Source organism: Microtus pennsylvanicus, chromosome 14 (genome assembly GCF_037038515.1).
Source record: "Microtus pennsylvanicus isolate mMicPen1 chromosome 14, mMicPen1.hap1, whole genome shotgun sequence".
NCBI classification, from domain to species: domain Eukaryota; kingdom Metazoa; phylum Chordata; class Mammalia; order Rodentia; family Cricetidae; genus Microtus; species Microtus pennsylvanicus.
In genome coordinates this window covers 5,115,382-5,128,012 of record NC_134592.1, presented here as the reverse complement: position 1 = coordinate 5,128,012, position 12,631 = coordinate 5,115,382, and the positions used below count along the sequence as shown (strand labels likewise).

Sequence of the window (12,631 nt, the reverse complement as noted above, 5' to 3'; positions counted from 1 at the left end):
TTTGAGCACAGACCCATTCCTAACACACTTTCAGAAAACTGCTATACCAGCTGTCTACTGTAGGCTCCCACTCTTTGGTCTCTTATGCCTAGGCCATATGGCTTCATACAATCAGGGCAATATTGAATGACAAACTGAAGCCAGCACAGTCTTGCAGTCTGTAGCCCCTTCTTGGTATTGCCTATCCAACCATGTTGGCTCTTGCCAACTCCTAGGCTGCTTGCTCCTGCCTTGGTGGGTTGGTGGTTGACTGATGGCCCATGTTCCTAGGTTCCCTGAACTCTCCACAGTCCCAGAGCTCTGGCCATAGCTTTGCTGTGCAGATGGTGTCTTCTCTAGTTGACTTTGAACTAAGTAGGGTTAGCACTCTCTCTCTACTCCTGGGTCTGGACCCGCATCTTGCCCATCCACAACCTTCTCTACCTATCCCCTCTCAAGTCAGTCTAGGCTCCTAAATGCGTACTCTTGGCCACTGCTTTGTACCATATCCCCTCCTCTTGCCTTCCTTTCAGCTCTTACAGTTCACCACCAACATTCCCACCTTACAGGTTCTCAGTGCGGGCAGCTCTGTCCTGTCCTGTCCTGACTGGCCAGCACCTTGCTACCTCCCTGCCATGTAGTCATACTGACGAGACCCTGGTGAGCTCAGTCTTGGCTTTCCATCTCTTCCAGTCTTGTTCTTCACACTGTCCTGGGTTTTCCCTTTGCATGGTACTTGTGTTGCCAGATCCTAGAGAAGTCCCTTTCCTTTGTCAGCATCCTTCAGCCTTTGAAGTTGGAAAACGTCCCCATTCTTCATGAAGCTGGCCAGAACCACTGTCCTCTCTATCCTTGGTTCCTCCTGTTATCTCCAGAGCTTTGCTGGTCTCTCCTACATCTTAGCTCTGACATCCCCTTTCCAGGTTCTAGACGTCACCCTCTCTTTCTTCTGTAAGCTGACCCTGGTATGTATGTTGTTGGCACAGGTTTGGTTTTCCTGCTTCCATAACCCCCCAGGATCATAGCTAGCATCCCTGACTCGAGAACTGCAGTCCATTCAAATCCTTTGGTAATGCCAGCCCTAGGACCCTTGCCTATCTGGGTTCTTGCTTGGCCAGAGGCCCTTTCTAACTCCTCCACCCCCAGGACTGGTTATCTCTAAGCCTTTAGCTGTTCTTGCTGCCTTCATCAGTGCAGCTCTTTCTGCACGCAGTGCTCCTTTAGTTTTCTCTGTCCTGAGTATCTCAGGTGGCCCTGTTAGACCTGATCCACTTTCCTGTCTGCCTCTTGCCCTCTATGCTCTTGGGACTGCCTGCTGCCTATCCAGCCTTCCCCTAGCCCCAATATCGCCTGCACTGGGCTTGCTTCCTGAGCCCCTAGGGGTACCTCCTCTCTCTCAAGGAGTTTCCTGTTCTGCCCTCTTCTCTCTCTTATGATCTCCTGGACTCTGTGGGCCTTGCAGGCTTCTACTGATTCCAGTTCCAGAATTTTCTTGCTCTACTAGGCCCTCTTTGTTCTGTTGGATCAACCTCCCTGATTTCACCAGCCAACATACCTTCAGGCCTGTCCCCATCACAGCAGACAGTTGGATCAGCTCCAGCCTTCACCTCTGGGCTTTTTACCCTTCCTAGTTTCTCCTTTTCTCACTCTCAGTGTGAAGTAAGGATAGTTGAGCCCTCCCCTCTGTCATTGGTCTTTTACCTTGCCTACCTTTTCTTTTTCTTTTTTTAAATTTTTTATTCATTTTACATGCAAACCACATTTTCCCCTCCCTCCGCTCCTTTCTCTCTCCTCACTTCCCTTCACCTCTCCCCAAGCCACCCCCTATCCTCTCCTCAGAAAGGGTAATGCCTCCCATGGGGAGTTAACAAAGCATGGGACAGTCAGTTGAGGCAGAACCAAGACACTCTCCCCTGCATCGAGGCTGAGTAAGGCATTCCACCAAATGGAATGGGGTCCAAAAAGGCAGCTCATACACCAAGGTTGATCCTGGTCCCACTGCCAGGGGTCCCACAAACAGTCCATTGCCTACCATTTCAACGCAGCCTCAAACCCTGCCCTTGGTACCCAGCAGAGTGATTGTTACGGGCAGTTAATATAGCTCCTGGCAGTATACAGGTCCTGCTAGGGTGGTCTGGGAGGCTCCTCAGTCTGCTCCCCCACATTCTCACCTGTCTGGTTTCCCTTTGTTTAACAGCTGGAATATCTTATACTCTCACCTATCTCAGCTCCCCAGTACCAGCTCAGCCCATGCTCCCACCCTCACCCACCTCAGCCCCCCAGTACCTGCTCAGCCCATGCCCCCACCCTCACCTACTTCAGCCCCCCAGTACCTGCTCAGCCCATGCTCCCACCCTCACCCACCTCAACCCCCAGTACCTGCTCAGCCCATGCTCCCACCCTCACCCACCTCAGCCCCCCAGTACCTGCTCAGCCCATGCCTCCACCCTCACCCACCTCAGCCCCCAGGTACCTGCTCAGCTCATGCCCCCACCCTCACCTGCACCGACTCCCAGTACCTGCTCAGCCCATGCCCCCACCCTCACTGGCATCAGATCCTCAGGACCTACTCAGCCCATGTCCCACACCCTCATTTGCCCCAGCTTCCCAGTACCTGCTGAGCTCATGACCCCACCTTCACCCACCTCAGCCCCCCAGTACCTGCTCAGCCCATGCCCCCACACCCTCACCCACCTCAGCCCCCCAGTACCTGCTCAGCCCATGCCCCCACACCCTCACCCACCTCAGCCCCCCAGTACCTGCTCAGCCCATGCCCCCACACCCTCACCCACCTCAGCCCCCCAGTACCTGCTCAGCCCATGCCCCCACTCCCTCACCCACCTCAGCCCCCCAGTACCTGCTCAGCCCATGCCCCACACCCTCACCCACCTCAGCCCCCCAGTACCTGCTCAGCCCATGCCCCCACACCCTCACCCACCTCAGCCCCCCAGTACCTGCTCAGCCCATGCCCCCACACCCTCACCCACCTCAGCCCCCCAGTACCTGCTCAGCCCATGCTCCCACTCCCTCACCCACCTCAGCCCCCCAGTACCTGCTCAGCCCATGCCCCCACACCCTCACCCACCTCAGCCCCCCAGTACCTGCTCAGCCCATGCTCCCACTCCCTCACCCACCTCAGCCCCCCAGTACCTGCTCAGCCCATGCCCCCACACCCTCACCTGCCTTAGCTCTGCTGTAGTCTGTTTTCCTACTTGCTATGCTTACAGGCTTCTTTAATCTTCCAGAACTCCTCTCCTGTAACTGCCCAGTCTGTTTTCCCATATTCTTATCTGTCTGTAGTTTCTCATCCTGGGACCCGACACTCCCACCTATCTCAGATGCCCTGTAGCTGCTCAGCCTGACTTCCCACATTTTCACCTACTCCAGGTCCTCTTTAGCTGCTCAGCCTGGTCTCCTATATCCCTGTTAACTCCAGCTTCCATGCAGCTGCTCAGCCTGGATACAACAATACCACTGACCTCAGCTCCCCTGTAGCTGCTCTGCCTGGCGTGCTGAACAACCTCCTGCCTCAGCTCCCCTGTTAGCTGCCCTGCTGGCTCCCTGCACATCCTCCTGCCTCAGCTCCCCTGTAGCTGCTCCTTCTGGCTCCCTGCACATCCTCCTGCCTCAGCTCCCCTGTAGCTGCTCTGCCTGGATTCCTGCACATCCTCCTGCCTCAGCTTCCCTGTAGTTGCCCTGCCTGGCTCCCTGCACATCCTCCTGCCTCAGCTCAGCTGTAGCTGCTCCTTCTGGCTCCCTGCACATCCTCCTGCCTCAGCTCCCCTGTAGCTGCTTTGCTGGCTCCCTGCACATCCTCCTGCCTCAGCTCAGCTGTAGCTGCTCCTTCTGGCTCCCTGCACATCCTCCTGCTCAGCTCCCCTGTAGCTGCCCTGCCTGGCTCCCTGCACATCCTCCTGCCTCAGCTTCTCTGTAGCTGCTCTTTCTGGCTCCCTGCACATCCTCCTGCCTCAGCTCAGCTGTAGCTGCTCCTTCTGGCTCCCTGCACATCCTCCTGCCTCAGCTTAGCTGTAGCTGCTCTGCCTGGCTCCCTGCACATCCTCCTGCCTCAGCTCCCCTGTAGCTGCTTTGCTGGCTCCCTGCACATCCTCCTGCCCCAGCTCCCCTGTAGCTGCTTCTTCTGGCTCCCTGCACATCCTCCTGCCTCAGCTTCTCTGTAACTGCTCTGCCTGGATCCCTGAGCATCCTCCTGCCTCAGCTTCCCTGTAGCTGCTCCTTCTGGCTCCCTGCACATCCTCCTGCCTCAGCTCCCCTGTAGCTGCTGTGCCTGGACCCCTGCACACCTCCGGCCTCAGCTTAGCTGTAACTGCCCTGCTGGCTCCCTGAATATCTTCCTGCCTCAGCTCTCCTGTTGCTGCTCTGCCTGGCTCCCTGCACATCCTCCTGCCTCAGCTCCCCTGTAGCTGCTTTGTTGGCTCCCTGCACATCCTCCTGCCTCAGCTTCTCTGTAACTGCTCTGCCTGGATCCCTGAGCATCCTCCTGCCTCAGCTCCCCTGTAGCTGCTCCTTCTGGCTCCCTGCACATCCCCCTGCCTCAGCTTAGCTGTATCTGCTCTTTCTGGCTCCCTGCACATCCCCCTGCCTCAGCTTAGCTGTATCTGCTCTTTCTGGCTCCCTGCACATCCCCCTGCCTCAGCTTAGCTGTATCTGCTCTTTCTGGCTCCCTGCACATCCTCCTGCCTCAGCTCTCCTGTAGCTGCTCCTTCTGGCTCCCTGCACATCCTCCTGCCTCAGCTCCCCTGTAGCTGCTCCTTCTGGCTCCCTGCACATCCTCCTGCCTCAGCTTAGCTGTAGCTGCTCTGCCTGGATCCCTGAGCATCCTCCTGCCTCAGCTCCCCTGTAGCTGCCCTGCCTGGCTCCCTGCACATCCTCCTGCCTCAGCTTAGCTGTAGCTGCTCCTTCTGGCTCCCTGCACATCCTCCTGCCTCAGCTTCCCTGTAGCTGCCCTCCTGACTCCCTGAATATCCTTCTGCCTCAGCTCTCCTTTTGCTGCTCTGCCTGGATTCCTGCACATCCTCCTGCCTCAGCTCCCCTGTACCTGCTCCTTTTGGCTCCCTGCACATCCTCCTGCCTCAGCTCCCCTGTAGCTGCTCTTTCTGGCTCCCTGCACATCCTCCTGCCCCAGCTCCCCTGTAGCTGCTTCTTCTGGCTCCCTGCACATCCTCCTGCCCCAGCTCCCCTGTAGCTGCTTCTTCTGGCTCCCTGCACATCCTCCTGCCCCAGCTCCCCTGTAGCTGCTTCTTCTGCCTCCCTGAACATCCTCCTGCCCCAGCTTCTCTGTAGCTGCTCCTTCTGGCTCCGTGCACATCCTCCTGCCTCAGCTCCCCTGTAGCTGCTCCTTCTGGATCCGTCTGCATATCCTCCTGCCTCAGCTCCCCTGTAGCTACTCAACCTCGTTTCCTAAGCTCTTGATACTACCCTAGGCACCCAGCATTCCCACCTACTTCTGGGCCATCTTCATTTTTTTTGTCTCAGTCCCAAATTCCTGTGGTTACCCAGATAGCCCAACATCTCTCAGCTTCCCTGTGATGCTTAGCCTGGTTCACCATCCTTCCCTTTTCCAGTTCCTCTGTAGCTGATAGGACTGATCTCCGAATCCTGGGACTTCCCTGTGCCTCCTCATAGCTCTGCCATGTGCCTCAGTTCCCCTTTGCCAATCAGCCTGATTCCCTAAGGTCCTGGGAGACGAACCGAGTTCCTAGTACTCCATTTGTCCTAATTTCCATGTGTACCTCAGTCCGGTCCACTGAGCTTCTTGGAATTCCCCGAACCCCAGCACTTCTATCAGTCTCCGTTGACATGTGCTGGCCAGCCTGTGTCCCCCATCTTTAACTACACCTGTCCCAATTCTTCTCTATCTGCTCAGTTTGGTCCCCAATATGGCTGCCTGCCCCAGGTTAGCTTTATCTGCCCAGCTTGGCATCTTGTGCTCCTGGTGATGACCTGACCCCCTCTAACCCTCCTGTCTACCTAGCCCTGTGTAAGCTGTTCAGCCTTAGACCCCTAACATTCCCGTTTACCTTAGACCCTTTGTGCAGTTCAGCTTGGTGACCTATGCTTGCACACCCCTCAGCCCCATGACAGCTGGGGTTTCTCTGTCCAGCCAGACTCTTACTTACCTGAGCCCCATGAAGCTGCTCTGCTGGTTTCTGCGACCTCTTGTTCTTGCTTTGGCTCCTCCAGCACTCTGTTATCCACTGCTCACCTGAAGCTGTCCTGCCTGGTTCTTTGAGCTCCTTGAGCTTCTCTCTACATGTCTTTTCTTCTCTTGGCCTTACTCCTGGTGTGACTCTTGAATGCTGTGATTGACCATTGGACCTCAGAGTACCTACTTTCTCTCCCATCTTTTCCCAGCAGGCTTAAAGGCATTCCCAGATGAGCTCCTGGACGTCACCTGCCTCCTCTACTTACCGCAGGTCTCTGCATCAACACTCACTCCTTTGGAGCTCCTTTATTCATTGGCTTAGCTGCCTTGGCTCGATCAACCTGTAGTCCAGGTCAAATCCATCCTTCAGACTTTCTGATATATCCTCCTGCCCGACTCTTTGAGGTTTGATGTGGCCAGTCCTTCTGTGGGTGTACGTGGCTTTAGTTGCCTGTACTTCTCTCCATGGGCTTCCCAGAGTCTGCTTGGTTGACATCAGGCTGCAGGCAGGAACCTTTACTCTTCAACACACAGACTTCCTCTGTCGGGGCTGATCTGTCAAGTCCTTCCAAGTCTGCTGTGATATGATGACTCAGAAAGCTAGAAGGGCCACTGATGGCCCCAGTCTCTGCTGGACCCACTCTTGTGGAAGCCGTTTTGGTTTTCTCTTGTTTTTCCCAGAGTCACAGCCCTTGTCCCAGAGATGTGAATGCCACCCACTTCCACCCCATGCATGACTAAGAACAGGATTGACAGTGGGTGGCTTAAGGCATTTCCTGAAGTTCCCCTTTATTTTGGGGGTTTCTATGTTTGGGGGTGAGGGAGAGTCCAAAATCTGACTGAGATTACTTCATGTGGATGTGTGGGGGTGGGTGAGGTGGTACACTTGAGATTCAGGGGCAAGCCAGACTGTGCACCCTCTGCTCTGTGCACCTGGGCCTTCCAGGCTCCCTGGTCTGGTTGCGGCTGACTGTTTATGCCCACTCTTTCCTGACCACCTCATTGGAGAGTACCTGGGCCTCTTATTCGGGTCTGACCTAAGTCCAGCTTTTGTGACCGTATCTCCATGTACCTGTCTCCAGCTAGTGCTATCTCAAGAGAACTCAGATAAGCCGAGGCACAGGAAAGAGACTGAGGGCTGTGACAGAGTATGAAGTACAAATTGAATGGTAAAAAGAAGAGGCTCGGGGCTCTGGTTGATTTTTCTAGAAGTAGAAATCTTGGCTACAGAGAAAAGCCTTACTGGGATTCAGGAGGAACCCTTGAATAAATTAAGAGGGGACCTGGTCACCTTGTCCAGAGAGTCCCTAACACTGGCACTGCCAAAGGAACTTGGTGGGTTATAGTTGTGGAATCAGGGGTTTCATTTCTGATGCCAGAGATCTGGCATGAGGATATGGAACGGGGGGCTCAAACCTGCTGTAACAGTGCGATGTATAGGCCATCCCACAGAGTAGAAGAAGGAGCTCATTTAGGGTTTGGGCAGAGGCAGGAGGAGGTAGGATACAGGGAGGGGGAAAGAGAGGCCAGTAGTGTCCTGGGACTGAAGGAAGGGGAATAGGGTCACAGGGGTCAAGGGACTGCCTATCCCAAGGGAGTGAGTGTCCACCCCATTCTGAAGGCCTGGGACTAGTTGGCATTTCTCTGGACTTAGTGACTCTGACATTATACAAGGCAAAAGAAGGCAGAAAGTCTTGAGAAGGGGAAGAGAAAGGTGGAGAGCCAGGAGATTAGGAGGACCTCATCAGGAAGACTGCTCTGCAGAGAACAAGAAGCAGGTGTTGGCTTGGGAGGACAGGACAGGTCAGGGGTTCCCATGCTGGAAAACTGTAGCAAGCAGAAGCAGGTCCAAGAGTTTTGAGTTCCAAGGCTGAGACCTAGAACACATATTTAGGAGCTTGGGGTGGCTAGGGAGGGCATGGGCTGAAGAGGAGGCTTCTGGAGGGCTGTATGAGGGTAGGATGTGGGTCCATACACCGGAGAGGGTGCTGATTGTCTCAGAGACAACTTGAGAAGACACAGCCTTTAGAAAAAGCCAGGGCTGGGTGTTTGGAATTGTTGAGAACTCAGGGTTCCTGAGACAGAAACCAGTAGTCAAGTAAGGGACTAACAGGTCAGAGTGAGACAAGGAACCTAAAAAATAGCAAGAGCCAAAGCCAGGCAAAGATGGGGAAGGGTCTGGAGGCCCCTGAGCTAAGCTGCCTGTGGTTGGCCATTGGATACTGACACTGATCATCTCTGAAACCATGCAGCACAGGAGGGAAAGGCATCAGAGTGGTCTGTGGACTGCCTTCCTGGACAGCCACTCCAGCAGCTTCTGGACATGGACTAGGGATGGGATGGGCTTAGAATGCCACAGAGTTGGCCTAGCCTGGTGATCCATAGGTTAAAAATAATGAAGTTGAAGCAGGTAGAACTAGTCAGGTGTGCATGTAGTACCTGTGAGTCCAGTTCTGGACGCTGCTTGGTATTTGCAGAAGGCTAGGGTCCTGGGAAGTCTGGGTGAGGACTGAGAGTTTCCAAGTGCCTGTGCTCAGCCATATCTGGCAGCATGATTACACACTCTCCTTTTCTTGTATCAAGTACTATGGTGCAATCTGTCTTATACCTGAGCCCTAGTATGGGGACACATTTGGCTCTGCAGTGACCTTTGGTTGCCTGGTCAGTGACCATGTCCTGAAGCTCTGGAGGTATGTCCAGTGACCTTTTCATCCAGGCTCTACTCACTCAGCTACTCAATGAATGTGCCCACCAGCATCTGGTCTGTGGGGGTCTCTGAAAACACCAGGACAGTGGAGTGTCAATGTGTGTGAGGCAAGAGGAAGTTCAGTTCAACACAATTCAGTAGCCATTGTTGGCTTAAACTTTGAGGGTCTGATACAGGGTTGTTTGTTTTAGGCATATTTAAGCACAGTATAATTTGGAAAAAAGTTTCCTGGTGATAATTAAATCAATTACATGTGCACAACAGAGCTTAAGGCATGACTGCATTGAAAGTCTTTGTAAAGTACAAGTGACATCTTCCATAAAGATGGGTCCTATAGATTGGCTACAAGTGACATCTTGAGGGTCTTGGGGGGGGGTTAAGGATCTGATGTTGTCTTAGTCATATAGACAGCACTAAGGTCACTAGACTACTTGCTACCTCCACTTCCAGCCTTCTGGGTGACAAACAACTTATACAATCTCCCCTTTGAAGAGACAACCCCACATGTTTAACAATCCTATTTTACCTAGTGCTTACATTTAAGCACAATAACCTCTCTGCCTCCTACACCAGCCCAGCTAGACTGTCACCTGCAATGTAACCACCCAGCCAGCAGATCAAAGTGGACAAGAAAATTAGTGAGAGGATAGTCAGGAGAAACAAGGGTCCCCTGGAAGTGATGCTTGACTCATCCTGTCAGCTAGCGAAGAGTACTAAGCCTAAGGAAGCAAGGACTCCCTTCTGTCTCTCCTGAAGCTCATTCCCTATCTGCTCAAGGAGTAATCCTTTTGGCCAAATGCTCATGTTCTGTACCTTGGACACAGAGATGGAAGGAGGTCTTGACCTATCAAGGATAATACCATGAGGGGTCTATTCTGAGCCTATGCCAGTGTCAAACTCTTCTCTCCTGAGCTTGGTGCCTTGTCTCCTTCATACACCAGTAACACCAAGCTTTCTCTCTGCAGAGCCCAGAAGCTCTGAGCACAATACTCACAAGTATCCTGAACATTCAGATGAGTTACTATGCTTTGCTCTCTGGCCCCAGGAGAATGATGAGGGTTCCATGCATCTCTCCACTTGTGGGGGTAGCCCAGTTCCTGTCTCATCTCTCCTCACCAGCTTCTGAAATCCCAAGTGGGCTACCTATCTTCTTCCCCCCAAAAAGTCCAAGGATGTATTCATGATCTTACTGACCACTAAGAACATGTGTGGTGTTGGATGTGAGCCAGGGTGACCCAGGAGTCCAGTTAGCTGATATGTAGATGATATGGAAGTGCACATGACACAGATGCAGCCCTGGGAAGAGCAACAATTGTTGAATAACCACATGAATGCTCAGGCCAGATCCACACAAGCCAGCTTGTTGAGCATCATTAAGTATATACAGTACCTGCACACACACTCGTGTGCACACACATGCACACACCTAACAGCTGGACAATACCAGGTTCACTCATAGATTCCTACTTGACATCTACATGTGGGTCATCTGAAAGAGACACAACTGTCATTTTCTAAGGGTTTCCTATAGTAAGTAGTATATTATTTCTGTTTTAATAAAAGAGCTTTTCTGAAGATCAGAGGGAAAAGCAGCCACACTAGTCAGCACACCTTTATTCCCAGGACTCAGGAGACAGAGGCAGATGGATCTCTGTGAGTTCAAGGCTACCCTGGTGTAAGAGGCCCTTCTGTTTATATGTTGCTTTCATTGGTTAATCAATAAAGAAACTGCTTGGCCTGATAGGGCAGAACTTAGGTAGGTGGAGAAGAGAAGACAGAACTGAATGCTGGGAGGAAGAGGCAGAGGCAGAGAGCCGCTATGGAGACACCAGGTCAGACATGCTGAATCTTTCCTGGTAAGCCATGACCTCGTGGTGATATACATGCAGATTATTAGAAATGGGTTAAATCAAGATGTGAGAGTTAGCTAATAAGATGCTAGAGATAACGGGCCAGGCAGTGATTTAATTAATATAATTTCCATGTGATTATTTCAGGTGTAAGCTAGTCAGGGTAGCAGGAATGACAAGCAGCCTGCTCCTTCTGTTACACTACCCTGGGCTGCACAAGATCCATCCAGGTGGTGGTGGTTCACTTCTTTAATCTCAGTGTTTGGGAATCACACACTTTTAATCCCAGTACTAGAGAGGTTGAGACATGAATGATATGGCTGGGCAGGGAAAGGAATATAAAGGGGAAGAGACAGGAACTCACTGAAGTGTGGAGTTTGAGGAGACAGGATCTTGCCCTTTCAGTCTGAAGATTTTTTTTTAATTTTTTATTGATAAAAGGAGGATAAAGAAAAGAAAAAAAAAACAAATTTCCACCTCCTCCCACAAGCCTCCCATTTCCCTCCCCCTCCTCCCACTCTTCTCCCCCTCCTCCCACTCTTCTCCCCCTCCTCCCACCCCTCTCCCCTTCCCCCCACTCCTCTCCCCCTCCCTTTCCAGTCCAAAGAGCTGTCAGGGTTCCCTGCCCTGTGGTAAGTCCTAGGTCCTCCCCCCTCCATCCATATCTAGGAAGGTGAACATCCAGACTGGCTAGGCTCCCACCAAGCCAGCACATTGCGTAGGATCAAAACCGCGTGCCATTGTCCTTGGCGTCTCATCAGCCCTCATTGTTCGCCATGTTCCGAGAGTCCAGTTTTATCCCATGCTTTTTCTGGTAACAGTCCAGCTGGCCTTGGTGAGCTCCCAGTAGATCATCTCCACTGTCTCAGTGGGTGGGTGCACTCCTCGAGGTCCCGACATCTTTGCTCATGTTCTCACTCCTTCTGCTCCTCATTGGGACCTTGGGAGCTCAGTCCAGTGCTCCAGTGTGGGTCTCTGTCTCTATCTCCATCCATCGCCAGATGCAAGTTCTAGGATGATATGCAATATATTCGTCAGTATTGCTCTAGGGTAGGGTCATTTCAGGTTCCCTATCCTCAGCTGCCCAGGGAACTAACTGGGGACCTCAGCTTGGGCACCTGGGAGCCCCTCTAGGGTCAAGTCTCCTGCCCACCCTAAAGTGGGTCCCTTAACTAAGAATTGTGGTTCCGTGCTCCCCTATCCAACCTTCCTTTATCCCGATCCTCCTGTTTCCCCAAGTCCCCCCTCCTTCCCTTCTACCTTTTCTCTCCCCATCTCCCCTAACCCCCATCCCACCCCACCCCCAAGATCCCACTTTTCTCCCCGGCAATTTTGTCTACTTCCCTTATCCAAGAGGATAACTATATGTTTTTCCTTGGGTTCACCTTCTTACTTAGCTTCATTAGATTCGCCTATTGTAGACTCCGTGAACCCTATTTATGGCTAGAAACCAATTATGAGTGAGTACATCCCATGTTCATCTTTTTGGGTCTGGGATACCTCACTCAGGATAGTGTTTCCTATTTCCATCCATTTGCATGCAAAATTCGAGAAGTCATTGTTTTTTACCGCAGCGTAGTACTCTAGTGTGTATATATTCCATACTTTCTTCATCCATTCTTCCATTGAAGGGCATCTAGGTTGTTTCCAGGTTCTGGCTATTACAAATAATACTGCTATGAACATAGTTGAACAAATGCTTTTGACATGTGATAGAGCATCTCTTGGGTAAATTCCCAAGAGTGGTATTGCTGGGTCCAGGGGTAGGTTGATCCCGAATTTCCTGAGAAACCGAAACACTGTCAGTCTGAAGATTTGATAGCGGTAAAAGGTCTCTAGTTGTTGGATGCTTTGCTTTTCTGATCTTCACCTTACGCTCCAATATCTGTCTCTGGGTTTTTATTATTTGTACTATATTTGGTGCCCAACATT

The 12,631-nt window shown here is 52.2% G+C and overlaps 1 protein-coding gene and 1 gene segment (V, D, J or C); one reads left to right on the top strand and one right to left on the bottom strand.

The window, feature by feature from the left end:
* Tedc1 (tubulin epsilon and delta complex 1) overlaps positions 1-12,631 on the top strand; it is a 520,546-nt gene that overhangs the window by 159,395 nt on the left and 348,520 nt on the right. The gene's annotated exons all lie outside the window — the stretch shown is intronic.
* LOC142835326 (Ig alpha chain C region-like) overlaps positions 1-12,631 on the bottom strand; it is a 178,569-nt gene that overhangs the window by 66,021 nt on the left and 99,917 nt on the right.